The 27,736-nt window shown below is 43.7% G+C and overlaps 1 protein-coding gene across 3 annotated transcripts in view; it reads right to left on the reverse strand.

The window, feature by feature from the left end:
* The window catches only part of LOC138580059 (methanethiol oxidase-like), a 520,625-nt gene that overhangs the window by 262,752 nt on the left and 230,137 nt on the right, over positions 1–27,736 (reverse strand). The gene's annotated exons all lie outside the window — the stretch shown is intronic.

Raw genomic sequence — 27,736 nt, forward strand, 5'->3', positions numbered from 1 at the left:
TCTGGGGATCTTCTTACCTGGGAATACTTTGCAGGCTATTTAAACCACGCCCGAACAGCAGCTCATGCTTCGTGTTATTCTGCATCCAGCAGCGTAACGCTCACCGTGCCTGCAAGTCAGCATCCAGTCTTCTGCCACGCCCTCCTCGAATCCCGAGCTCCTAGACGAAAGGAAAAGAAAGGAGAAGAGGTTAGATCACGGACATTATTTGATTCTTTACCTGATTCCGGACCCAGCACATCTCCGAGCCTGGAAAGGACATTATTTCAGCACACGTCGCTTCGCCAGCAGCAGCACCGCGTTATACTCACCAGTCCACCGCATCTTTCAACTCGGCGCTGCCTCCATCATTTTCTTCATCGAAACCCAGCACCTGGGGGGAAAACAAAAGGAATAACAAGGTGAGCCGAGAAAACCGACAAAGACAATCTCTTTGCCACCATAGGCTTACCTGCTTTACCACTGGAGGTATTATCCTTTAATTCGCTGCATCTTTCTATGCCGCACCTATAAAGGGAGAGAAAACAGCAAGTTAAACTCATGCAACTTTTACCGGACAGTGTTTGGTAATACAGACTCTTACCTGAATGCCATCAGCTGCCTCCAGGCAATATTCTTTTGGACCCAGCTGCAACCTAACGAGGGAATGAAACAAGAGTGAACATCGGACATATTGAACTCTTTGAACTTTATAGACACTGGAGTCAATATTCCTCCGGAACTCCTCCAGTACCTTCAAACCAGTGAAGTAACTGGTATCTACGCGCCACTGCATGCCATGCAGGATGGAGAGCTCATCATTTAAAAACATAAGGTGAGGTTACCACGAGAGGATATCGGAGGTGATTAGTGGGGAGAACGAGAACAGTTGGCGGGGCCATCACTAAAGTCCACGGGTGGCTAAATCCCTTTCTCCACTTGCAGGAGAATACTTCTACGGGTCCAGCAGACAGAATTAGGCAGGCCAGTCCAGACTGTCATCTCTTCACTACTCATCACGTTGGTGGAAACCGCTGCTGTCCGGGTCCGATCGACGCCCCTGTGGGAACCAGGTGAGCGTAACAAAGGCCCCCAAATCCTAATAAGGAGAAATTAACACCGTCCTTCCAAACGCTGGAGGAAAAAATGAATAAGGAGTGCCTAATCAAAAGACGTGATCCTGAAAATGAGAACCAGAGAATCAGAAAAAGATCTCCCTCAGTAGAAATGAGGTTGCCACAGAAAAACTCTAAGTCATTCAGATGACAAATGGCTGCCAAACAGAATACGGAGGTATACAACAAGAGTAAAAATAACAATCATGACAAAAGGCAAAAATCTAATTATTACTCGAATAATAATGGAAACATCAATAGACGGGATCGGTCAAATAGAAGGGATGATTTAAAAATAATATTGACAAGAAAAGCCAATGACAGAAAGCTGCTTCTGAATAGAAGTAATGTGTTAAAACTCATCCGCCATGTGCCGGCCTTACGAAATATTACATCGGAGGACATAAGAGTGGTGGAATTTATTTCAGAAGACAGAGGCGATAGAGTAATCCTGCACCTAGAGTAGATAAAGACTAAAGAGACTCTATGGAAACAAAAGGAAAGATTACTCGCCTTGGGATATGACTTGAAGGAACCTATCTCATCTCAAACTGTAGAAAATGCAGTCGTAAAAAAACCGAGCCAGCAGAGTAATTCCTTAAAACAGGCCCAAAAAATTCCAAGACCTATCTGAATTGGGAAAATTTAGGATCAGAAATTAAGCGGATTCCAAATACGACCAACAAAATACGAAAGAAAAAAGAAAAGCACCCCTAGACCATAAGGATTGGTCATGGGTTGCTGGAAGCTTGGTGAAAAAGAACTTATAGACTTTGGAACGGATAGAGGCTGAGGAGTTAAAATTAGGCTGCTGGAATACCAGGGGCTTTGAGTTTCTCTTCACTGATAAAGACTTGATTCTTGGGGGATATAACATCATCTGCCTCCAAGAGACTTGGCTGAGGAAAAAACCAGCTTGTGATGGTTACGGGGTATACTGGAATCCGGCTTTGGAGGGGGTGCTAGGGAGACCTTACTCTGGCCTACTGACTTCAATAAAGGTCGATGGTGGTATCAGAGTAACCTCCCACTCCACCCCAAATGCCTATACCCAGATACTGGAACTTGAACTAACTCCCCAACATGGTGCATTGAGGCTCTTATTGATCAATGTTTATAGAGGAGTAAAGGGTTCCTTATCCGAGCGGTGGATGGAAAGGATTGTGAAGAAAATGGATCGATTTTTGATACAGGGTGATAAGTGTGAAATCCTAATTTTGTGGAGATCTCAACTTCCGCCTCCTGTCAAAAGAGGGAATCCCGATTTGCCAAGATAAACTACAGGGGATGGCTAGGAAATGGATGAATGATATCACTTTGCATGGTTTGGAATTGGTGAATGGCTCATACACACGAGGCCAGGGAGAAATACTTGGCGAAATGGGCGGCAAGCAGCCTGCCTGGACTTTTGTTTTGTCTCCCCAACTTTGGGCTAATGGATATCAAACTTTGAGGTGATTCCTACTCGCCAGAGTGATCACAACCTCCTATCTGTTACCATCCTGATTCCCAAAAAACGGGTTAACCCTTCTTTTATGCCCCCCATTGAAATAAATGAAGGCCTGAATAGACTAAAGATCCCTCCGGAGGCTAGACCACTTTTGGCTGAATGGCTAGAACATGAAATGGCCATTGATGATGAACTGGTGGAGTATGCATGGATTCTGACCAGATTCATCAAAAAAAAGGAAAAACTGAACTAGTAACAGCACATACACATGATATAGAAGTGGTCAAATGACACCGGATTTATAGAGCTGAAAGGAGGAAACTGAAACAAAGCTCCCACCCTAAAAAAAAACTCCTCCTCAGGAAAAGTAGCCAAATTTATAAAAATTGGATAAAGAGCCATGAACAGATATTAAAACAACAAGATGCTGAAGCTATGCTTTGAGTAATTTGTAGTAATAACTCCCATAATTTATGGGAACTACTTAACAACGGCGGAGCTAGTAGAAATCACCGCCTCTTTGGAGAAGTATCTGAAGAAAAATTGGTAAATTACTATAATGATCTGTTCATGGCTCTGGATTCAAGGCCTCAGAAAAGAGAGGAAAGCTTGACTCACGGCTGGCGGTTTGAACTTGATAAGGAAGATTTGGTGAGAATGATCAAGAGACATAGTACATCGCGAGCTGTTGGGCCGGATGGGGTTGCAAATAGCGAACTGAGAAATAATCCAGAAGCATGGGCTGGTTTCACGTTTTTGCTGTTTAAACAACGCAAAATCGCAGAATTCCTGAATCCTGGAAGGAGGGCTTAGGGGTCCCCATTTTTAAGAAGGGCGATAGGACGGATCCGGAAAACTATCGCCCTGTCGCCCTTCTGGCTTCCCAGGCAAAACTCTTTGCATCACTTGTACTCAGAGATCTGAACAAGTGGGCACAATCGAGGGGGATTTTGGACCCTAGACAGACCAGCTTCCTTAAGGGGGTTGGGACCCAACTGAACCTCTTCACTTTGAACCTACTTAAACGGAGAGCCCTATTAAACAACAACACTATCTATATGGCCGTCTTGGACCTCCACCAAGCTTTTGATGGGGTCGACAGATCAAGACTATGGGAAAAAATGAAAGCATGGGATTGCCCAGTGGACATCTTGGAGGCGGTCCAAGCCTTATATTCCGAGACATCGATTCGGGTCAGATTAGGTTCCGATGGTCGATTGTCCAGACAAATCTGGACATTTAAGGGCCTTAAACAAGGATGTGCGTTAGCTCCTATTCTCTTCTGTTTATACATAGCAGACTTGAATACCTCTCAAAACATCATCCGAGCTTTCCCCCTGAACTTGAATGGAAGGGAACTAGCATGGTTACTATATGCAGATGATATTTTTTTTTAATGTTAATGTTAATGTTAAAGGACATTTGTACTGCGCACTATCAGCACCGGAGTGGTCCCCTGGCGCGCTGGCGGCTCTGAAAGAGGAGGGGAGGTTGAGTTAGTGGGAGGAAGCAGGAAAAGTGCAAGAGAGCAGTGATGTGCTGTTGGTGGCCTCAGCCCGGTGGGTCCGTTGGCTGGGCCTGGGGTGTTTGCGGCCGGTAGTCGTTGTGTACTGTTGTGCAAGACTATGTGTGTTTTTGTTTTGTTGTTGTAATGTAGTGAAGTTTGTGCGGTTTGTTGTGCTGTTGGTTTTGGTTGTGTTTGTTTTGGAGTTTGAGAGGTGTATGCAGAAAGGGAAATTGTTAGTAGGGTTGGTTAGTTTGCGTCTCTATCCTGAATTCAGCTTGCGTGGTCTCCCCTGATGCGGCTCTGTGATGATTTGGGTCCGGCTGGCATACAGGTTTCCTTACTCCTCTGGCCCTCACCTCTAACATGCTCTCTCATAGCTCCCCTTATCCTCCCTTCATACTCCTGTGACCAGTGCACCTGCCAATGTCAACCTCTGAGGTAGTGTGGTGATTGCCAATATCTCGACAATTCCACACTACTGTGGTAACTGGCGGTAACTACGGGGCGGGCGAAAGTGTTGGTGGGATTGTCTGGGATAGTTGACTCAGTCTCCCTGCGTGCCGCCTGTGTTCCAGTCTATCCGTCCAGGTGCCGTGGGAGCTACCCTCTTGGGTCGGGGATGTCTGTGTCCTTTCCGGTTTAGTCATCCTTTTTCCGGTTTTGGTTTCCAGATTTAGTCTGTGGTGTTGAAGAGCCAGGTTTTTAGTGATTTCCTGAATTTTAGGTGATCTTCAGTGTTTCTTATTTCTTTTGCGATGTTGTTCCAGGTTTTTGCGGCTAAGTGGTAGAAGGAGGTGCCTCCAAGTTTTTTCTTAGGGTATGGTTTGAGTTCCAGGCAGATTTCGTTGCTTGATCGGAGGGGTCTCGATGGTTTGTAGACTGTTATTTTCTTTTGTAGACCGAACCGGAATAGAATTGCAGAGGAGCATAGTGGCTTTCAACGACTACTTGAATAATAATGGCATGAAATTGAATGCAGGGAAATCGCAAGTCTTGATTATGTCAGACGCCAAAGAAAAGAACAGTTTTTTTCATGGAAAGCTGATAACACATGTTTGGAGGTCACTGATATGGTCACTTCCCTGGGTGTGAAAATAAATAGAAATAATAACGAAAGCATCCATGTAGTCTGGCTAAAATCTAAATTGCAAGCACTCACAAATCATGGAATTGCCATCCACAGACGCTATGGAGCCTTTTCAATATTACAAATCCTAAAGTTCTACCGTCAAAAGGTCATTCAAGTCCTGACCTATGGGGCAGAGACCTTACCAAACATAAATCAAAACATATGGCCTCAAATAGAAGGCTCGTTTTGGTGAAGGATCTTACGGCTCCCGAACTGTCTATCTACAGTAAAAATTAGTCTTGAGCTGCGATTATCATCATTGGCCTCTATTGTGCTGTGGAGGGAAATTTCAGGAGATGCATTATGCAAGAACCCTCAAACTCCTATTCCATACTATGCCTAGAAAGGGACCACAGAGAAAAACTGCTAGTCGATTGGTATGTGAATATGAGTAAAACTCTAAAACTCCTAGAGGCTGATATGACCATACTAAAGGAAAACCTGCTAAAGGTAAAAGATCTATTGGAATAGGCTGCTTGGATTAAGTCCATCGAAACTGTCTGACCTGACAAAAACCTTTAGGTGGTGGACGGAGAAGAGGGGATTAAATGACCCTCCTGATTACTTATGCAAGTGTCCATCTGCATTATACAGAGACCTCCTCCTTCGATGCAGAATGAACATAAAGCCACCGAAAGAAATTCAGCTTAAGCGTAGCCAAACGGGAATCGAGAATAATAACTGTCGGTTCTGTCACAAAACGGGAACAGTAGAATCTCTCTATCACATAGCCATGATCTGTGAAAATATAGAAGCTGAACGAGCTTAATCTGGGCATTTTTATCTTTCATCTTTTTTCCTTTCCTCTTTATAGAGGTGCAGATGTTTGGGTACATGATAGGACGTTTAATTTGAGAAGAGAGTGAGAGAGGAAGTGTGAGAGATGAAAATGGCTAATTTTGAGAAAGGTTGGTGGATTGGTTTGAAATCATTGTCTCTTTCCACTTCTATAAAAAGAAAACTGTTAAAGGTTTCGTGTATACTAAAAAAGAAAAAAATGAATCTATATTTTGTTTACTTTTTTTTATTTCTTGTAGTATGAAACCAATAAAAACCTTTAATAAAAAAAATAATAATAATAATCCTCCATGCACTCAGCACTCTCTTGCACCCGGACATCAAAATTGCACCTCTCCAATATTGTGCTGGTTTTAGGGTTAAAATGAGCATATAATTTTAACATAGCCACATCCAACTCATTTGTTGCTTCGGACTCTGCAGCACCACCTAGACTTGGCAATGTCTCAAAAAGATGTTGAACTTCGTATCCTGAGATGTGCTTTAGAAGTGACACCTTCCTGTCCAATGCAAAGGTATTCCCATATCCAGCCGTCAAGTAGTGTATGAACCCCTTTTTCCACTGGTTCCACTTGATTTTGACCAGGCATGGTGAAGCCATAAGGATTGGTGGACCAGGGACACTAGGCATCGCCATCCTCCAATAGTCCAAACTGCATTTCATAGGAGGTTTGGCAGCACATTACAATTCCTCTGTGAAACGTTAGAATTTCTCCCTAAAATATCCCAGGGAGCAGCACCCTAAAAAAATCAAGATCCAGCACTCTACACTACATTGCTAGGCAACACCACCGCTGTTGTGGGCACGATTTGAATGGGTCACTCCTCTAATGTCCTCCTGCAGCACGCACAGCCAGGTTCTGCAGCTCATGCACAACAGCCGATTTGTGCCAGCCCTCACTGGCTCACCAATTTGGAAATCAGCCAAAATCGTAGTCCATCAACAAAGGCAATGCCAGCCCTCTCTCCTATGGCAACAGTGCCTGGTGACGCTGCAGTACCAGTCCGCCCTCTCTCCTATGGCAGCAGGGCCTGCCAGCACCAGTCCTCTTGCTGTGGGGGCGGGGGGTAATCACCTGTATGGTTTGAAAGCTTGTCACCAATGATATTAAGACCTGTACACAGTGAATAAGTCCCAACTTGTTTATTTGCTGAATAATGTAAGGAACTCATGGTGGCAACAGTAAAGACAGACACAAGTGATCACAGTTCAAGGGAGTTTATTAAACTGTATATGAAGGTTGGAAAAACGGCTAATCTAAATCTAAATCTAAGATGGGAGCACGCTACGACCATCAAATAATAATAAGGCAGTCCTAGTGGCGTCTTGGCAAATAAAAGGGCCTATACTAAAAGAAAACAATTGCCAATCTTTCCAACTAAATACAAAAATAGTGTGGGATAGGATTCACAAGAAAGAAAGAAGTGTTCACAAATGATAAACCAGGATGTGGTAGCCGGGGTCTCCCTCCTCACGTTTTGAGCATGGGACAAGGCGGGACTCCTGAACACAGCACACTCTCGAGATTTCCCTGCACAAGACGACAGTTCCGTTCTCAGGTATCAGGACCTTCAGTGGTTAAGTCTCTTTTCTACAAAAAGTCTCTTGCCTCCGAGGATCTGACATGTTCAAAATAACAAATAAAAGGTTCCTTTCCAACTGGAAAAGTTGGGTAAGGACTTTTCACCACTGGATCCCTTCTTCCGGGTTCAGATCCACAAAGGTTCCTAGCAATATCAGGACCTTCTGTGGTTAATTTTCTTGCTTTCGAGGGCCTGATATGTTCAAAATAACAAAATAACAAACAAAAGTTCCTTTCTTTTTTTTTTTAAACTTTATTTATCTTTGCACACAGGTACATCACATGTTCATGTATATTTCTCTACATTTCACTACATACATCGTATACCATTATTGTCAATCAGAGTCTACATTTTCATTTTCAGCCTTGTCTGACAAATATTGTTTAAATTTTGCCCATATGTTCATTGGTCTGGAAGAGGCCCAAACCGAATCAATATATAGTTCTTCCGTGTCATTTGTCCACACCATATCCCTATCCCAATCTGTCTTGGTCGGAGGGATTGCGTTTTTCCATCTCATTAATATTGCCCTTTTAGCTATCAACAGACCCAGATTTAGTAATTTTTTCCAGATTGGGTTCATTTTTCCCACCTCTCCCAGTATACATAACCTCGGTGTCCATTCAACTGGTTGGTCTGCCATCTCATCCAGTGTGTGACAAACCCCAGCCCAGTATTCTTTCAGCTGCACACAATCCCAAAGCATGTGGTATATATTGGCGTCTTCTTTATTACATCTCGGACAAGTTCCCGGGTTGTCTGGATAGATCCGATTGAGTTTAGCGGGGCTTTAGTGGGTCCTGTGTATTATCTGTAGTGTATCAATTTATATCTGAAATTGCACGAAACCTGCTTAGTTAGTGCACAGATTTGGGACCACTCCAGATCGTCTATTTGCTGTCCCAGATCGTGTTCCCATTTATTCCTTGCAGTGTGTGTTCCCGATGGGCGTGTCTGCACTATAAGTTTATATAAAGTTGAAGCTGTTATTTTCTATGTCGCCCCAATAAACATGTATCCAAGCCCAGTATTTATCTCTGGCTCATTTGGGAATGTAGGATATATCTTCTGTGCGTCATTTCTAACCAACACGTATTGTTGTTTATGTTTATTCGTGTTTCCCACCACTTCTTTTATATCTTCCCATTGGACAAAGCATTTTTCTGGAAAGAGTTGCCCCCATTGTGCAATGCCCCTAGCGCTCCAATGCTTAGCTAATTCCCCATCTAGGGTGAAAGATGAGTGGGGCTCCCCCCAGAGTGGCATGCTCGGGTGATATAGTCTATCTGTGCCATATATGTCTGCTATTTTGGCCCATGCCGTAGTTGTCACTTTCGCGGGATCTATTGTGTTGTAGTGCTTGGGGGTTGGTCTGGTCAACTTATGCAGCAGTGTAGTTGCTTCGCGTTCTCTTCGCTGGGGTGGTGGGTTCCCTGGATTGAGGAAAAGTGTGGCCCACTGGGCGGCGTGGTGTGCCTGTGCCGCAAGATAATATAGTTCAAAATCTGGTGCCATCAACCCCACTCTTGGGAAAGTGTCAGTTAACGTTTTCCAGCTCAGTCTAGGGTGCCCTCCCCAAACAAATTCGATGCAGGCGCTATTCATTTTCGAGAACAGGGCACGACCTGGCCAAACCGGTACCGTGCTGAATAGATAAAATAGCTTCGGTAATATTCCCATTTTAATTAATGCAATTCTTCCCATCATTGAAATACGTAGAGCGCTCCATCGATTTATTTTAGTGCATAATGCGTCAGCTAGGGCACTATAGTTCAGGGCGCGGGATAGTTGGGACGTTCTGGCGATGTATGCACCCAGGTAAAGAATATGTGTTGGGCTCCACACAAGACCATATAGTTAAGTGAGTTTCTTTGTATTTCCCGTCAGTGGAAACAACTCTGATTTGTTGGGGTTTATCCGTAGACTCGAGTATTCTCCGAATCTTTTAACCTCAGCCAGGATCTTGCCCAGCGATAGCTCTGGGTTCTTAAGATATAATAGGATGTCGTCAGCATATAACGTTATTATTTGAGGGTTGCCGTCTAGTGGTAGGCCGCAAGAGCTGTAGCGTGACCTAAGTATATCTGCCAGGGGTTCTATTATTAGGGCGAACAATAGTGGGGAAAGTGGGCAGCCCTGACGGGTACCTCCCTGCAGGTTTAATTTGTCTATCAAGTTCCCGTTCACTCTTATCCTAGCATGGGGGGATGAGTATAGTATTTGTATCCACTTTATGAAATTAGGGCCGAATCCATAGTTCCGCAATACACCAAATAGAAAGGGCCATGAGACAGTATCAAATGCTTTTTGCATGTCTAGGGATACTGCTATCCCTTGCGTCTTGGGGGGAGTGTGGCTAAAATTTTGTGGCATTTTCTAATATTCGTTGCTGTTGATCTGCCTGTGATGAACCCCGCCTGGTCTTCAAGCACCATGTAGGGCATCAAAGGTGTTAATCTGGTAGCTATAATTTTTGCGAAAATCTTCACATCCGTGTTTATCAGTGAAAGTGGTCTATAAGAGCCACAATCTTCTGGGGGTTTCCCTGGTTTAAGGAGCAACGTGATCACCGCCTCTCTGGTGGTTTCAGGGAGTTCTCCCTTTTCCAAGGCTTCCTCCATACTGCAAGTAACCGAGGGGTTAGTTCCTGGGTGAACTCTTTATAGAATTCTGCCCCGAGGCCATCCGTTGCAGGGGCTTTCCCATTAGGGAGTGCTTTGGTCACCTCTATTATTTCATACTCCATAATTGGGCATTCTAATGAGTCCCTAGTGGCTTCGGCCAGGAGTGTTGTTGGAATATGGGAGAGGTACTGCTGGATCTCCTCATCGGTGACATCACATTGAGGAGAGTATAGTTGTTTGTAGAATGTGTAAAACGTCTCTTCCACCTTGCTGTGATCAGTGGTCGCTGGGCCATCTGGCATGTGTATGCATGGTATAGTTGATGGGCCTCTCTCTCCCCTTACTGCCCTAGCCAGTAGTTTCCCTGGGCGCTCCCCTTCCCCATATCGGCGTGCTGCGATAGGTCTGTCAAAATATCTAATCTCTTGATCTGCTGCCTCGATGTATTCATCCAGTTTAGTCTTGATTTCTGAGCTGAGCTGTGTCGATGGTTTATTCGCATGTTGAGTTTGTAGTCCGTTTAATTGGGATTCTAGTCGCTCTAGTCTTCCCCTAATATCTTTAAGGATTCCGCACTCCGTGGACTTAGAATTGCCTTGCATGCATACTTTAAATGCTTGCCATAAGATAGCTTGACTGGTTACAGAATTTGTGTTCATTTCAAAGTATTTTTGTATGTGTCGCAACATCGTGTTCTTGTAAACCAGATCTCTTAAGGCTGCGGGCTTAAATCTCCATGGGTGTCTGAGTGTCCTGTTACCAGGGATTCGTGGTGTTAGTTTTATTGGTGAATGATCTGAATATGTCCTGGGGCAGATATGGGAATTGGAAACCCATGACAGGATAACATTGTCCACTAGCCATAAATCTATTCTAGAATGCATGTCATGCATGGAGGAATAAAATGTATACTCTCTACTAGATGGGTTTAATGTTTTCCATGCATCTTTTAGATTTAGATCTGTCATGTGTAAGAGTATTGTCTGGGCTGCCTTGGTGAGTGTTCTGGCTTGTGTCGATGTACGATCTGTGTGAACATCCAGGATGGTGTTAAAGTCTCCTCCGCAAATTAGTACAAAAGTTCCTTTTTGATTGCACCCCTGGATTCCCGTCTTCCGGGCTCAGACACTTCTCGAATGTTTGCCTCCTTCCGTCGAGTTCTCGACGGCTTTTATTCCAAAACAATGTCACCTTTTGCATTCACAAATCTTAATGTCTTTTTAAACAATCCACTGTGGACATCTCTCTGTCGGGTTCACTCTTGTCAACAGAATGATCATGGGGCATCATGCTTTGCCCTGTTCTGCAGGCATCCCTCTGTCGGGTTCACGTTTGCCAGCCTCTCAGTTCCTTCAACTTTCTTACTATGTAGGATTCACTTCCCTTGGTTTTCCATTGGTTTGTTGGTCAAAGACTTTCGACTGTACAGAGGATTTTGCTAGACCCCTATATGACCACTTTGACCTTTTTCTTGCGGCTTTCCTATGGTCTTCTGGTATTGGTAGTTTCAACAATAGGGCAATTAACCAGAGTCCCTGCAGTGAACACCCACGTCATGCTGGACCCCTCTGCAGCTGTTTTTTCCCCTGTAGAGTTAGCAGTTCTTTGATTTTCCCTTAATTTGCCATTTGCAACTTTCGCTCAACACAGTTGGGTTTCTCATCGGTTCTTCCCTCGACTCACCGGCTGTGATGAACCGCTTGGTTTTTATTGTCTCTGGAGTCAAGGACGGTACCATGGTAGCAAGTGTCTCTCCCCGTCCTGGTTTATCAGTGTAGGAGGGCTTTGTGTACCGTTGACATCTGCTGCAACACACTTTGGCTATTGTTTGCGGTTTTACGATTCCTTTCTTGGAGGCTTTGCGGGTCTGGGTCAGAAAGGGCTCCTTGTCGCCCCTTCGGTTCTCGCCACCTTTCTCCTCCTCTTGAACTGCCGTACTGGATTAGCTGTTTCGTTGTGCGGTCTGCCTTGCTCGTCTTGGGCTCCTGTGCTCCTCCTTTTATCCCTGTGGAGAAGGAAAAGGGACGTCAGGTGTGTGTCATTTCTGGTCCATTGCCTGACTTTGCCTGACTCTTGTGTTGGGAAATATCAGGTAAACGGCTCTGTGTTAGTCCGTTGTCTTTCGTGGTGTGTGAAAGTGTTCATGTCGGAAAGGGGGGGGTAGAGTTTCTGAGTATCCTACCTGGATGGGGTGTTATAAGAAGGGGGATATGGCCTCTCAACTGTCGGTGCCCCACTTCCACTCCCGAGGACCCCCCATCCAGGTGATCCTCCCTCACTGGTCCACCCCCAGGATATGGATCCAAGAGCAATGGCCGTGTACTGGCCCCCTGGATGACAGATCCCCGGGGACTAGTCAGGAAGACACCTTAAGATTTCTCACACACCTTACTAGGAAGCATAGACCTTTTCACGTGTTGCATGCATAGCAATGTTGAATGTTATGCCTGGGTTTCCAACATGTAGGTACACTCCATGCTGTGAATGTGTTTAGGCACTGACCTCTGAATTATTGATGTCTACACCAAAGACGATTTTCTCCCAGACACCCTCTCATGGGGATGACATTATCATGTGGTTTGCAGCTGCTGAACAGATGTTGCACTTGGGCCGACATCAGCCTAGCTTGACCTTTTTAATCTCTAACCCCGTCATATGCAAGGCACTGTGGGCTATGAAAGGTGTCTTGAAGTTGAGGCAGTGGGCGAAAGGGAGCTAGTAGAGAACATGCAGTGCTGGTGAGATGGGGCTCTTAGGACAGGAATCTGCACTTCTTCTGTCTTCTGAACATGCTGTGTAGAAGATCTCCAAAGTAAAGTTATTTGCAAAGTTGAGGCAGTTGAGCACAATTGCTATGGTTGCTTGAACATGGGCTTCACATTCACATCTCCTTTCCATCTCTCTCCTTACCTCATTCTCTCCTCCAAATCCCAATTCCACTACTCCAGCTGAATTAGCACCCATCCTTCAAAATGCCACCCGTTCCTCTCGTTCCTCTGATCCTGTGGCTCCTTTTGCACCCCAGGCCATGAAGGAACTGGCATACCTTATCTGCTGCTACTTCTCTAATGTATTCAATACATTCCTGTCTTCTGATATCACCCTGATTTATTGAAAGATGACTACCATTCTACTCTTCTAAAATATAACACAGCTGTCCCCAGCCATTGTGCAACAATATTTCTCTCTTCTTGCACACTGTTCTCAAATACTAGTACAAGTGCTATTTAATGGCGTCACCAGTTACTTGGAGATGCATGAACCACTGCCAGCCCAGAGCTGCAACTTCCTTGCTACTGCTCTCCACTTCCACCGCTCCTCTTGCCTCTTCCTCCTTGATCTCTCTGCTGCTTTTCACACAGTTAACCACTGATCCCTCCTCCTGACTCGCTTGCACCTTGAATTACAGGACACTGCCCTTGCCTGATTGTCGTTTTATCTGATTGCTCCTTTTCCATCTGAGGGAATTCTGGAACATCCTCTGAAACCCCTCTATGAGTCAGAGTTTCATAACATTCTGTCTTTAGTCCACCCTTATTCACGCTCTACAGCGAATCCCCTAGCAAGCCGGTCTCCTCATTTGGGTTCTCTTATCACCCCAAAACCTATCTTTCCATTAATTTACCCCAGAGCTTTCCTCCGGTATGACTGACTACCTGAGTACCATTCACCACTGGGTGGTGCATCATAATATCAAGGTAATCCTTCGTCAGGCTTCTAGAGCTCATCCCTCCTTAACTCTCCTCTTTCCTTCCCCCTTGACACGCTCCTCCCATAAAGGATGGGAGTGTCCTGTAAAGCGATAATAATCTGCAACAATTCAGTACTTCTACTTCTAAGACTGCAGGCTTCACCTCCAGTACATCTAGACAAACTGCCCCTTTCTCAATTTAGATGCACCAAATACTTGAATCTCTATCCTTGTCCTCAGCTCGCAGCATGATTGTGCAGGCCTCCTCATGGGACTCTCTCTTTACACTCAACAAGGTACTGTCATGATTTTCATCATACCCGACATGCCAGAGCCTAATCTCCACCCCAAAGGTGGTCTAAATGCCGACCTTCGGCCATGGCAGGTTTTGCAGCAGAGAATAGTACTGTACCCGAAGCAAGACTCTGAAGAAACTTGGGTCTGTGTGCTTTAGTGCATGAGAGACTACTACCCCAGAGTACCTGACAGGCTTACATTAGGACAGCAATATTGTTCTGGGTCCACCTTGTGGACGTATCTCTGCATCACTACTCATTACCCATTTATTTTTATTTTTTTATTTATTACATTTGTTATACGCCCAGACCCGGAGGTATCACGGCGTAGTTAAAGACAGTAGGCGATTGCAGTATGATAATACAATACATTTTATCACAAAGCATAGGTGCACAAGTGACAAAAGTATATTTAGTTACAGTGTATATACAAATAAAGGATGTGGGAAACAGCTAGGTTAGTATTGGTTGAAAAGCCAGGTTTTCAGTGATTTTTTGAATAGTGGGTAGGAAATTTCAATCTTGATATTGGTGGGTATTGAATACCAGTGTCTAGGCGCCAGGACTTTGAATCCGCTACCCCCCATTTCTCTCTTTTATATCGTGGCATTTCAAGGTGAAAGTTGTTGTTAGATCTAAGGAGTCTTGTCTGGGATTTCTTCCCGACTGTGTTGATGAGGTATTTGGGCACTTTATTGGCAATACATTTATGCGTGATGCTTAAGGTTTTGAACAGTATCCTGGCTTGGATGGGGAGCCAGTGATTGTCTCTCCTGATGTTGGATATATGATCAGATTTTTTTATTCCTAGAGCAGCTCGGAGAACTTTATTCTGCATAAGCTGGAGTTTGGCTATGTTTGTTTTAGAGGTGCCCAAGAATAGGATGTTACAATAGTCTAGCTTGGAGAGTATGCATGCTCTAGTTAGTGTAACGCAGATGTTGGGTGAGAGGAATTTACGGCTTAGAGAGATTAGTTTAGATGTATAGGCAGTGGATGAGGCTAGTATATTTACTTGCTTAGACATGGTTAAGGTGGCGTCAAGGTAGACACCTAGAGTCTTGACTTGTTTGAGTACTAGGATGGGGTTGCCATCGATGATAAATGATTCATAAGCAGGATGAAGTGATTCCATTTTGGAGGGCGAGCCTACTATGAGTAGCTCTGTTTTGTCATCATTGAGGCAAAGGCTATTGTTTGCCATCCAGTTTTGAATAAGAGGGTACATTTGGTTAATGAGCAATGAGTCTTGCTCATGGTTGCCTGTTAGAGGGATAAGGATCTGGGTGTCATTAGCGAAGTTGGTGTAGATGACACCCATGGAGTCAAGAGCTGCAAAGAGCAACTTGGTATAGGCATTGTACAATGTAGGGGATAGGCATGAACGTTGAGGGATGCCTAAAGGAACTGGTATGGGGTCGGCTGATTCTTTGCCGATGGATACTCTAGATGTTCTGTCTGCTAAAAAGGATTTGATCCAGTTAGTAGCGTCCTTAGACATATTGAAGTTGTTGGCCAATGTGTTACACAGTTTATCGTGGTCGACCAAATCGAACGCCGCCGAGAGATCCAATAGCATTAGTAGGCACAGTTTACCCGCTTATCTGGTGGCATCCATTTGGATTTTTAGCCTAGTAGGGCTGTCTCTGTACTGTGATTTGGGCAGAATCCTGACTGGCGGTCCCCCAGAAGTTGGTGCTGTTCTAAGTGGTTTTGGATCTGGGAGTACGCTATTTTTTCTATTATTTTCAGGAGGAATGGTACAGTTGTGATCGGTCGATAATTCGTAGGGATGGATGGATCTAGGGTCGGTTTTTTTAGGAGGGGGTTACCCATGCTTTTTTGATGCTGGAGAAAGGAGGCGTTAATAAATTCAGTGATGATTGGAGTGAGGGTGGGGGCACAAAGTTTGACTAGATGTGAGGGGAACTGATCTTCTTTACAGTTGGATGCTTTGAGTTTAGCTATGGTTTCTAGCACTTCTTTGTCAGAGACTTGTGAGAAGTGGAAAGGAGTGCCAGGGGTGGGATTAGATTGGTTCGCAGTAATGATGGGTATGGTTTTTTTCTGCCAAGAATGACTTCTTACTATCAATTTTCTTTTGTAGTAGTATGATTTTAGAAGCCAACGCGTCTTGTATAGTGGTGCACCATGCTTTGCTGACATTGGATGGGTGCACTATTTTGACAGGGTTTCCAGCTCTCTAAGGATTGAGAACAATTCTTTGCTATCGGAGGAGGCGTTTGTAATGCGAGTGTTAAAGGCATTAGCTTTATGTGTGATTATGGTTTATTTGTATTTTTTATTGGCAATGTCAAAGTTTTGAGCTGACTCTGGGGTGTTAGTCTTTCTATGGATGTGTTCGAGTGATCTTTTTGTGCGTCTTAGGGAGACTAGTTCTTCGTTGAACCAGAAGCAAGAGCGTTTATTTGGCCTTTTAGTTTTGGTGGCGATTGGAGAAAGTAAATCGATGGTATGGGTGAGGCTTTGTTGGTAGCGCTCTGCAAGGTAGGCAGGGTTGTTTGTATCCGGGGTCAGGTTGGCTAGAGCTTTGGTCAGGGCAGGGGAGAGGTTGTCTGCTGTGAGCTTTTTTATGTTTCTAGTTTCAAAAGTATCAGATTTTATAGAGGTCGTGAGGGCCATGATATTATTGTTCAGTGTAAAGCTGATGAGGAAATGATCTGACCAGCTTACGGGGAGTATGGAATTGATGGTGACTTGGGAGTTAAGAGTGAGAAGCCAATCCAGAGTTCTTCCTTTGGAGTGGGTGGGTTCATTAATCAGCTGTGTGAAATTCATCTCTGACATAGCTTTGTGGAAGGCTGAGGCTTCTGGATCTAATGTGTAATTAAAGCCTAGGTTCATGTTGCAGAGGATGATGCATTTGGTTTTGGGCTTGATGAGGGGAGTTAGTAAGAGTGGGATGTCCAGGTTAGGGTGTGTGTTTTTGTTTGGTGACCTATACACTACTATGAATTGGTTGTGGTTTTAGGGTCAGATGTAAGTTTTATTAGTAGTAGTTCGTAGCCTTGTATTTGATCTATTGGGCAGGCTCTGATTTGCAAGTGTGTTCTGGCTATTATGGCGACTCCACCTCCTTGGGTGTTAGTCCGATCTGTTCTGAGGGTGCTGAATTCTGGAGGGATGGCCATGGCTAGGAGTGGTCCTGCAGCAGGGTGTAACCAAGTTTCGGTGAGTACCAAGATGTCCAGTTGTTGTTTATGCATACAAAAACAACGAAAGATACAGTTAGTGCTAATCCAAAGTCATTTGTCTAAGATCCTTATTCAATGACAAGCACATACCCTGGGAACCTTGAAGGATCACATGAGTAACACATTTTAAACAAACAGTACATAGTGCTTAAATGCAACACAATAAAACTAGTGGGAAGTAAACACTGAGACTCAAAGTCATATAGTCAACACAACTGTGTTTCGGCCTTAGAGAGCTGAATTTGTAGCTGTTTTTGTGTGCGCCTTCATCAGGACGAGATAAGTGGTGGTGGGAGCTTCCTGTGGACTCGTGATGCATTGGAACCACGGTGAAGGGTAGTAGAACATCTGGACTATTAGATAGGGCCTCGACATGGACAGAGTACTTTTCATGTGCAAAGATCCAATCTAATATAGGTGAACCAAATCCAAATAAATAGGTGGATAATGGCATATAGAATGCAGTGCGCCCGTGAATGGCATGCGGTGCATCCGCAGGATCACACCTTACGCAAGGCGATAAATCGCGGCTGCAGGGCGCTGAAGCCTCAGGCAGTCTGCGAGCAAAGGTTTTATTGTGCTGCATTTAAGCACAATGTAGTTTGTTTAAAATGTGTTACTCATGTGATCCTTCAATGTTCCTAGGGTATGTACTTGTCATTGACTACGGATGGATTAGCACTAAATGTATCTTTCGTTGTTTTTGTATGTATAAATATTGAGCATCTTGCTGTGATAACCAGCAACTATTGTGGGAATTGTTTCATCTAGTATACAAGTGTGTGTTTTACCCTGTTCACTTTGTTTTACTGAATGTTTACCTACCTGGTGAGAACAGGGTCATAAACAGGAGCCTGATATAATTTAAGAGGGCAGGGGAAGACTAGGGGGCAAGGACTTTGCGGTGATCCTAGCAGGAGGAAAGGAGCAGGCATCCCACGGGTAGGCCAGCAGGACAGATGTGAATAAAGTGGATTTTGCATGTTGGAGGTAGAGGTGACAGTGTAGGGCTCGGGTATACACCCCCTGAAGCCTACTCTATTCTGCACCCCACCCAGGCAATTTATGGCAGAGTAAGAGTTGTTGTGGGGGGTCAACAATGTTCTGAACATTGAGCAATTAGATACTGTTCCTCTGTTCTTGATGCAAGCACAGGATTTTAGGCATGTGGACCCACTTGTCACAGCAGGTGGGTCACAAAATGGCTCCAAAACATCTTCTTCCTGTCAAGGTCAACTTTCTGGAGACATTATATCCTGTGGTCCATCTTCTGGTCAAGCATTCCCTAAAAGTCAAGCAAATGATCCATTACTGTCCTATGCACTTACCTGCAGCTCCGTCCCTTACCTGTAACGCTCACCTGATTCCCACGGAGGCGCTGACCCAAACTGGACTGCTACAGTTGCTTCTATGACTATGATGAGGCGTAGAACTCGGAAGACACTCTGGGCAGGACCTCCGAATATTGACTGTCTGGCTTGTAAGGTGAGTTTTCTGCAGGTGGAAGAAAAAGGGGTAATTACAAGCTGGTTGGATAAGTTCTCCCACCAATCTTCTGCTTTTCCCACTTCTTGGTTCTCGACTGGTCTCCACGAACTCTCACCTTTGGTTTAGTAAAGCCGAGCTCTCCATCCTGCTTCTGGTGCAGGGGCGCGTGGAATCCAGTTACGTCACTGGATGATTTCAGTGTTTAGGCTCAGTGTCCTTTTGTGGCTTGTAATAGTCCTTCAGGTGCCGAGGAGCTGTTGGCGACACCACCACTGCTGTGCAAGAAGAGGCTCGTGAATATAGAAGATCTGAGGCTGCTTCTGAAGGAGCACCTTTTTATAATGTCCTTTTCTGTCTTTCAGGTGCCGAGATGCTGTGGGTGATGCCGCCGCTGTTGCACGTGCGGTGTTACTCACCGGTGAGATGAGTATCCAAAACCCAGGATACTAAGTTGCTTGAAGAGCTTTGGGTAGGGCCTCTACCCAAGACTCCTCTCTGTGAGGGAATAAGACCTTCAAAATGATATGACCACTTGCTGTAATTAACCAGACAAGGGGACTGATCACCCAGAAGGGCGGGGGGAGAGCGCACCGCCACGAACCAGGCTGTAAAGGAAAGAACAACAAGTAAGTAATACGAAGGTAACACTTGTCCCCTGTAAGCCTTACTAATTGATGGAATACCTGAGCTTTTTCCCCCCGTAGAATGGAAGAACGGCACAACCCGGGAATCACCTAGGAATATAACAAGATTTAGCACCTAACTGGTTTAAACTATGACACAATTCATGAGGTGGACAGGATCTTACCAGTGGAGAAGGACTGAAGGATTTGAGTAGTTCAGAACACAACGACAGGGATAAAATAAGAAAAAAGTAAATGTTAGTAGGATACTAATACCCGGGCGGCACAAGGGTCGCACTAGATTCGGGATGGTGCACAGCTGCAGAGCGTCCTTGAGTGCACAGGAAAAAACAGGTTCAATCCAAACGTTCCGTTCGTGAAGCAAAAAGTCTTACCACTGATGAACGAAGAATGATGATAACAACCAGTCGGGATGGCAGTTCCAGGTAAGGTAAGTTGAAGGCAGGCAAGGTCTGACACGATGAAGAGCAATCAGTCGGGATGGCCGTTCCTGAGATAGGTAAGTCGAAGGCAGGCAAGGTCTGGTACACTAGCGGACAGGGACTATGGCAAAAGCGTGTAGAAGAGAAGTCCGGAAGAAAACAGGGTTTCGGTACACTTGCAGGCGAAAACAAAGACAAAACTTTTTCTAGCGGGGTCCGTGGAAGCAAAAACAGGTTCGGTACACAGGAAGGCAGTTCAATAAGGGTATTCCAAATAGCGGGTCCAGTAAACAATCCGAGTCGAATCCGTAAGAAACAAAAGAGGTTTGGCAATCGAAGAAGGAACTTCTAAATGCCGGGAGTAGCTGTTAACAGAAGCGGCGTCCTGGCTGCCTCCACGTACTACATCAGTGAGAGAGGCGGGGCAAGCCAACGCGAGGCTCTACCGGCAAACTACCGCACGGAGCCAGGTTTTCTGGGGAGTGTAGTTTTCGAGTTGCTAACTTCCACGGCAGCTGCCATCGTGCATAGAATGGGGCAGCATGATGCCGTATCCTTTTGGGGAGCGCTACGAACCTCCTAACCTTTCTGGTAGCTGCACTGGGAAACCGAAGTGCTAGGGATGCAGGTGGCTGGGTTTTGCACCCAGGACGAGGTGAACATCGACCCATAACAGCGGTGGCACGTAAGTATAACTGAATTGTGGCCATTTCCAAATGGGCGCCTCTGATAATGTCTTTTCCTTCCTTTCAGGTGCCGAAATGCTAAGGGCGATGCTGCCGCTGCTGCGCGTGAAGAAGCGCGTAAGTATTACTGAATTGTGGCCACTTCAAAATGGGCACCTCTAATAATGTCTTTTCCTTTCTTTCAGATGCCGAAATGCTGAGGGCGATGCTGCCGCTGCTGCGCGTGAAGAAGCGCGTAAGTATAACTGAGTTGCGAACCCTTCGGCTCGGACACCACTAACAATGTCTTTTGTCTTCCAGGTGCTGGGATGCTGCCGAAGCGATGGCCGCGGTAAACTCGGGTGTGATCGCGGATGGATAAGGTAAGCGAGCGCAGCTGCGAGCGTGTTGCCCGTTTTCTAACCTTATGTCTTTATTTGCAGGTTGTCGGAGACTGGACTCTTGTGGCTGAATTCTGGTGAGTAGATGTTCCTGTGCCTTTTCTTCATCCACAGGTTGCTGCTCGAGAAGCTGAGGGTGTGTCTGGACCTGGAATGCAGGAGCCGACTCGGTGAGCGTCCTGCTGCTGTTGCAGAATAACGCGAAGCACGTGAATTCTATCGGGCGTGGTTTAAATAGTGGAGAAGTGCTTTGGTGCGTATTCTTCCTCCAGCCTCACCCAGGTAAGAAAAGAGTTCCAGTGTCAGAGGATTAGCATCGGCCCAACCAGGTAAGAAAAGAGTTCCTGTAACAGAGGATTGGTCCCTCCCAGCCAGTGGCTGGGACTCCACCCAGCTTGGATTGTTCTAGGTGAGTATGCAGCATGGTCTGCCACAGGTAAGTCCACCCAATCACTACTGCACACTTTAAGAATATGAGCCCGGCGCCCATGGCGCCGGGACAGTGGTTCCTTATGAGCCTGGCGCCAGAGGCGCCAGGACATGGTCCAAAGGGCCCCTGTAGGGGTCTGCTGGAACCGGGGGTGTGGATGATGAGCCTGCTTCCGGGGACGCTGGGCCAGTCTTGGCTCCTCGGGAGTAGCGCTCATGACATTACCCCTCATGCGTTCATGTCACTCCACTGTAGGTGATACCCTATAGCAGGAGGTCAGGAATACAATATGACAGTGTAAAGCAGCCAAAAAGATGGGTGCAGATGGCTCTCATTGCCCAATGTGATTTGGGATTACATAATGAAGTACCTCACATTGATCATAAGGAGTCTTCACTAGCAACATGGAATGGTGTAAAGAAATCTACTAAAAACAATACAAATGTGGAATACAAAATAGCTGTGTCTCGTTCTTAGGTATTACATGATGAAAGTGTGAAAAATAGGAATGCTGGCATGTATTGAATGACAAAATAGTAATCTCTGCCAAGTCAGGCATTGTCGAAAAAAAAGTGTGTTTTGTGTAGCATTAGTTAAAGGCAATTAGATTGCAGAGTTTTCTAACTGAAGCAAAAACACTTTGTACCTCTTCCTCATCGCAGTCTTTTATCAATGGGGATGAGCCATATCAAGACCAACAAATGTAATATTAAAGTAAGTCCTTCCTTCCTTCCTTCCTTCCTTCCTTCCTTCCTTCCTTCCTTCCTTCCTTCCTTCCTTCCTTCCTTCCTTCCTTCCTTCCTTCCTTCCTTCCTTCCTTCCTTCCTTCCTTCCTTCCTTCCTTCCTTCCTTCCTTCCTTCCTTCCTTCCTTCCTTCCTTCCTTCCTTCCTTCCTTCCTTCCTTCCTTCCTTCCTTCCTTCCTTCCTTCCTTCCTTCCTTCCTTCCTTCCTTCCTTCCTTCCTTCCTTCCTTCCTTCCTTCCTTCCTTCCTTCCTTCCTTCCTTCCTTCCTTCCTTCCTTCCTTCCTTCCTTCCTTCCTTCCTTCCTTCCTTCCTTCCTTCCTTCCTTCCTTCCTTCCTTCCTTCCTTCCTTCCTTCCTTCCTTCCTTCCTTCCTTCCTTCCTTCCTTCCTTCCTTCCTTCCTTCCTTCCTTCCTTCCTTCCTTCCTTCCTTCCTTCCTTCCTTCCTTCCTTCCTTCCTTCCTTCCTTCCTATTTTTCAGGATGGATCTACCATGGAGACTGATATCATGCAGGTCTGAAACTAATGTTTCAGAGACATAAATGGCCTGGGATTCCTACAACTGGACAATTTCCTGATGGGGTTTATTTCAATTCGAAGGCTCTTTATGTCTCTGGAGCACCTTTACAATGAGAATTTAAGTAGAAAAAAACGTGGGTGAGATACTGTTTACAACTGGACAATTTCCTGATGGGGTTTATTTCAATTCGAAGGCTCTTTCTGTCTCTGGAGCACCTTTACATTGAGAATTTAGAGAGCAACCGTGGGTGAGATACTGTTAACTGTGCGCTATTTTCCAAACTGAAATGTGAAATAAATACCAGCTGCGAAAGTCTTGATAACTGGGAACCCCCCACTAGGCTTCTCAAAATTAGCAAATGTCACAAGGGATGTCACCAAACTATAATCGCGCTTGGTTCGATAATGATTCAATACGAAATCCGAACAGCCGACACGTGTTTCGACCAGCCAGGTCGTTGTCAAGGCCTAGACCGGATGCAATCTTGTTTAATCTCCAGGATTAATAAGTCCCATATTTAATAATAAAGGAAAATTCCTTTGAAGGATCTAGATGATGATGACTGTTATTCAAACAATGGCACGGGTAGTAGTTTAAACTTCATATTGTCTGCATGTATTGTTAAGTTGATCCCAATTGGAAGTTCTGATTATTAGCTTTAAATCCAGAAAAAGAAGTAGGTCACGGGTTGAATCCCCTTACACAAATTGACACATGTTTCAACCAGCCAGGTCGTTGTCAAGGCTCTGTAAATCAAATCATAACCAATTCGGTGCAACATAACAAGACATTTTTCAATGCATTGTTGTGATCCGGGCAAACAAGCCCACAGCAAAATCATGTTTCAAAATATAACAAACACAAGGAAAATATAAATTAAAAATCATACCACACAGGATGTTGTCATTGGCGAGGTGGAATAATTACATGTCCATATCCAAAGTAGGGAATGAAAATAATGGATAAAGTAAAATCAGATATAATATTGTACATCCATATCAAAGATGATATTATCTTTCATGCACCAAATCCATAAGATGTCCATTCAGGTGATTAATAGATGTAAGCATTGGCTAAATTAAACCCACACCTCTATTGAGTGAGAAACAAGTGAGCAATCCATTGTCCACATACATTATGCAAAATATCACCATAGGTGCTGGTAGGAATTACCCCATAGTATGTCTATAGCAGTCGGGATATGAGAGAAAATTCTATCTGATCTTTAGACTCAATAGATTGAATTTAAAATGGAATTAGAAATATATTGCAAGGGTAGAGCTTACCCTAGACCGGATGCAATCTTGTTGAATCTGGGCAACAATAAATTGCTAGTGGAATACTGATTAGATTGACCAATTAGGAATTAATATTGTATTGAAGTGAAAAGAGCATTACAAAGGATAATTACCTCCAGGATTAATAAGTCCTGTATTTAATAATAAAGGAAAATTCCTTTGAAGGATCTAAATGATGATGACTGTTATTCAAACAATGGCACGGGTAGTAGTTTAAACTCCATAATCTCTGCATGTATTGTTAAATTGATCCCAATTGGAAGTTCTGGAATCAGAATGCATAATAGATCATCAGAAACGGCAAATGATTAATTGCCTAAAATCAGTTAAACATCGCCAGTATCCATAACAGCCGGCTGGTGTATCTTGCTAAAGTTACATAAACAGAGGTTGCCTCCTCATAATGGCGTATTCGCTCGCCTGATTATTAGCTTTAAATCCAGAAAAAGAAGTTGGTCACGGGTTGAATCCCCTTACACAAATAAATCATGAAATGCCGTCCGTGCACCCTCGCGTTCTTCCCGTTCATGTTGTATTAGTAAAAACGGCCATCGCAAGAAAGACGTTATGACGTCACGCGTAAGCGTACGCATGACACCATATGTAAAGAAACCATCACATAGGCGTCATTGTTTACCGAGTAGTAAATATATCTGATGGTAACTCTGACAAGCGTGCTTCTTAGAATATTATCCAAGAACCTGATCTATAAACATTAAATTGACAGCTGAAACAGATAGGAGTGCTTGATAAACAGGTAGAATAAATGACAGCATCATCATGAGGCCCTTCATTCGATGGTGCCATACCCGGCAATACATGATTAAACAAGATAGTCAAACAATAGTACTATGTTAACTCGGGGTGATATTTTGAATATGGAACACAAAAGTTTTTATTTGTTTGATACTAATAATAACTGTTTACAGTAAAGTATCCAAATTAGGATATGAGATTAATCTGAGATTAAATAAATTGAGGAAAAATCAAGGGGAGAAAAATTATATAAATTGTCTTGTCCTTGGCACTGGGATTGTCATAATATAGTGACAAAAGGGTAATATAACATATGGAAAATCAATGTAATATGGACAATAAATGGCTCACCATAACCAATAGTTGAATCTCTTATTACAAAAACACATACATTTTGTAGTTCGATTTCAAACCGCATTCTGTAGCTCTAAAAAGACAAATGAGTTTAGACTCCATTTTACAAAGTTTTAGTTGTAAATTGCCTCATCTTGGCCCCCTGTTGGCTCTCATCAGACCCACAAAACATAAATCCTCCAAATTGGCCATTTTGTGTTTTCTTTCTGCCAATGATTGGTTAGCAGCAGTTTAGAATTTGTATTTCTTAGACTCAGTAAATGTTCTCTGAAACTTACCCGCAGCTGTCTGATTGTACTCCCTATATAATATCTGCCACATACGCATACGATGGCATAGACTGTGTAACATGTTTTGCAATTAATGAAATCAGAGATATTTATCTCATTTCCCAAGCCATCACTGAATTTATAGCGTTTGTCTAAAGCATATTTACATTGATTACAATTACCACATTTATGCAAACCATGGCCTTTTTGTAGCCAATTCCCATCTTGTGGCAAAGTCGGGTCAAAGAAAAATGGGCATAGTTTTTGTTTGATGTTAGGTGTTTTAGTAAATGTAAATTTGGGATGTTCTGTTAAAAAAGGTGTCAAATCTTTGTCTAGCTTCAGAATGTGCCAGTGTTTGGCTGCCAGTTTATACAAAACACTGCTATCCTTGGAGAAACGAGTAATGATAGCAATAGATTGTTGCTTCGTATTGTCTTTACATCTTTCAACTAACAGATCTAATTGTTTGGTTTGAGCATATTTTTTAGCTGATTTCTCAATGACATTGCGGCAATAGCCCCTTTCATGGAATCACTGTGTTAATAGTTTACATTCACTTTGGAAATCAGCGTCCAGACTACAGTTCCTCCTCGCTCTGTGGAATTTCCCTTCCGGGATGTTATTAATAGTACTTTGTTGGTGACTGCTGCTAGCATGCAAGACCGAATTAACCTCTGTGGGTTTTCGGTATGTTCTGGTGTGGATGGAGTTGTTTTGAATAAAAATCTGTAAATCCAAAAAATCTATTTGTGAGGCACTCACATGTCCAGAGAAAGTAATACCAAATTCATTAGCATTGATATATTCCACAAATTGATTGAAATTTGCTAAGGAGCCCTTCCAAATAATGATAATGTCATCAATGAACCTTTTCTATTTGATGATATTGTTAGAAACATTTTTATGTTGATACACATGTAGTTCTTCCAATTGGAACATAAAATGATTGACTAGGGCAGGGGCAAATTTGGCTCCCATAGCCACTCCTTTATCTTATACAAAGTATTGGTTATTGAAAAGACAGACATTATTCTTTAAGGTGAATACCAAAAATTCCTTTAACATTTCCACATGTTTCCAGTATGATGCAGAGCAATTACGAAATGTGAATTTTAAAGCGTCAATTGCAAGATCATGTCCTATGCTAGTGTAAAGTGCTGAACCATCTAAAGAACAAGTAGAAAATCAGACTACCATTCCACAGATTGAAGAAACTGTAGTACATGAGTACTATCTCTTATATACAATTGCATTTTGACCACTTGTGGTTTTAATGCTTCGTCCAAATATTGTGAAAGACCTTCAGTGGCCCAGCCTATGCCACCCATGATTGGTCTCACCTCAGGTAGCCGCTGGTATGTTTTGTGCAATTTAGGTAAAAAATACATTGCGGGCATTGTGGGGTTAGTAATCCAAAGGAATTGTTTCTCATCATCTGTTAATAGGCCTGTATTATACCATTTGGATATAAGATCCTGTAATTGCAAGACTATCCTCTTTGTCGGATTGGATTTCAAAAATCTATAACTGTGGGAATTATTCAGATGTGCCATGCCCATTTCTAGAATATCAACAGTAGTCAAAACAACAATCAGCTTCCTTTATGGTGATTGTACGGTCCTGCGCCAAAGCATTGAGGGCTCTTTGTTTTTCTTTACTTAAATTATATCTTGGTCTGGCACTTTTGCATCTAGGTCTATCCATTTGGATATGCATATCTTTGATCAATTGCTTTTTCAAAAATATCAATGACATTCTCAGATAGAATTTGAGGAGTAGTACATTTCGAAGGAGGTTTTAATTCTTTAATAGGAAGTTGTCTGGGATTTACCCCTAAATCTGAGCATACAGTGTCCAAATTAGTGCCCTCCTCCTGATTAAGTGAAGTTATAATCTCTATACTTTTTAGGTCTGATGGAGTCAGGGTGCTCAAGGGTGATGGAATAGTTTTAGCAGTAAAAGAACTCACCTCAGTTGCAAAAAAATGTTTAATTTCAATTTGCTTACAAATTTGAACAAATCGATTTTGGAAATCCACAAAGTTAGTTCTACTATCTGAAGCAAATGAAAGTCCCTTGTTAAGTACTGATATTTCTGTATTGGTTAGAACACGGTCAGATAGATTAACAACTAAATCTGATTCTGTTGTTCAGCCAATTTCTTCCTCATACTCGATCTGGTTAAGATCCCCGGACAACCTGAATCTTTGTCAGAACTGCCACTTCCGCTTGCGTTCCCCCCCAACCCCCGGCAGACCCCTTGTGTGGTGTTGATTGTTGATGTAGATGCATTTGGTGGTGTTTTGAATCTTGCTTGTTTGGAGCTTAGAGATCTTTGGTCTCCCTTCTTGTGTCTGCAG

This window comes from Ambystoma mexicanum, chromosome 1p, assembly GCF_040938575.1.
Source record: "Ambystoma mexicanum isolate Mex_15411 chromosome 1p, UKY_AmexF1_1, whole genome shotgun sequence".
Classification (NCBI taxonomy): Eukaryota; Metazoa; Chordata; class Amphibia; order Caudata; family Ambystomatidae; genus Ambystoma; species Ambystoma mexicanum.